General features: G+C 44.3%; 1 protein-coding gene across 1 annotated transcript in view; it reads left to right on the forward strand.

Moving 5' to 3' along the window:
* The first annotated feature begins 962 nt into the window (after positions 1 to 962).
* cebpg (CCAAT enhancer binding protein gamma) overlaps positions 963 to 1,754 on the forward strand; it is a 6,532-nt gene continuing 5,740 nt past the window's right edge. Inside the window, exon 1 of the mRNA XM_023408539.2 lies at positions 963 to 1,096. The gene's annotated coding sequence lies outside the window, so the exon portion shown is untranslated. The remainder of the gene's footprint in view (positions 1,097 to 1,754) is intronic.

Genomic DNA, 1,754 nt, shown 5'->3' on the forward strand with positions numbered 1-1,754 from the left:
ACAAATCTCAACTGACAAATAATTATCATCACACCTGTACAGCTGTGTGTTCATGTGCTCTGCAGGTGACTGTTGTCAGACAGGAACTTAAACATCATTGATCCGCTGCTATTTTTTTCAGTTCTTTGTGTCACTTTGTTGCTGTAAAACTATAAATTCTCTCACTGTGGACTAATAAAGGAATATCTTATCTTATCTTATCTTATCTTATCTTATCTTATCTTATCTTATCTTAGCTTATCTTATCTTATCTTATCTTATCTTATCTTAGCTTCAGGGAACGTTAGCAGAATGTTTCACATTTAGTTTCAGTGACATTAATCTGACATTATCATCATGATGTAAACAAACACCAACAGGAACAAAATCTGATTCTTTTAATGATATTTAATGTTTTACATGTTTAATGGAGGAGCTGGTGTCAGTACAGTCCTAACACAGCTGTTAAACATCAACATAATAATAACATGGCACATTTACATTCCTCCACTATTAAACTAAATGAGAAAATGTTTAAATATTATGACAGTGTTTTGACTGGTTTGTGACGGGTGTATTTTCAGTTTTAAGGCTTCCTCCATCATGTTGTAACACCTCACCTGTCAGTTTATCAGCTGTTTGTCTTCAGTATAAAGTATCTGGAGTTGACTCTTTGAGCAGCAGAGGGACAGGTGAGCAGGTCAGAGGTGATGACAGTGACAGTGTAAATATAAACAGGTATAATTAGGAGTTTCAGGCTGATTAAATCTCGTCATTCAGAGATGAAGTCACACATTTGACTAACCTCACATTACATAAACAAAACCGACAGCCCTCTCCTATTGGTCGGATGAGATGTCAATCACGGGGTGCATTGCATCACTCTGCCACACACTCACCTGTGATTGGTCCGCCGCTCGCTTCGCTGCCTCCTCCTGGCCTCTGATTGGCTGACCCTGGACATTGCCGTACATGGTAAAAGAGATTTCGCAATCGGCTCCTCTCCATGTTCCAAACAAAAACACTCAGAGCTCTGACACACGGAATTAAACTCCAACTTTCTGCCTGAACTTTTACCGCTTTGACGAATGGTTGACCCCACCGCCGCCCAGTGAAGGTAAACGGTGTTTTAAACTGTTTCTGGGTCTGAAAAAGCAGCGCTAACAGGGACGTTAGGGCTGGTTAGCACCAGAAGCTAACTAGCTGGCTAGCTGCCCGGCTGAACGGGCTTTTCAGAACAAAGTGAAAATGTAGTTTCGTTTGTGTTTAAAGCCGAACTAGACTCGTGTCCGTGTCTGTGTTCAGAGTGGGGAGGCTTCATGTTTACACCTAATGCCGTGAATCGACGGTTCGCTGCTTCGAGTGAACAAAAAGTTGTTAAAAGTGCCCGTGAATTCAGGATTCACGGATCGTGTCGGTCCGTCGGAAGTGTCAGGGTGTTTGTCGTGTTTTTATTTCAGTCAAGCCGAATGAAAGTCTCGTAAAGACTGAGGTTTGAGCTTAGCCCCGCATGACTCCGGAGTTCCCCTCTCTCGGCATAAAGAGAGCCGACGATGATGCAACACCAGGCAACAGCCGGAGCTCCGCTGGTTTCACCCGGAGCGCTTTTCACTGCGCACAGCTGACTGGCTGCATGGCAACGCGCCGACCAATCAGAGCGGCGCTGCTAATTGCCGTGCGGAACAAAAAATCCAACCAATTATCGCGTCAGATATCCGCTGCTGCTCTGAGAGACTAGGGTGGGGGGGGTGTTTGAGAGCAGCAGCACCGGTGGG

The sequence above is a fragment of the Seriola lalandi genome, unplaced genomic scaffold (genome assembly GCF_002814215.2).
Source record: "Seriola lalandi dorsalis isolate HSWRI2012SDOR001 ecotype SW California unplaced genomic scaffold, Sedor1 jcf7180002054366, whole genome shotgun sequence".
In the NCBI taxonomy this organism is placed as follows: Eukaryota; Metazoa; Chordata; class Actinopteri; order Carangiformes; family Carangidae; genus Seriola; species Seriola lalandi.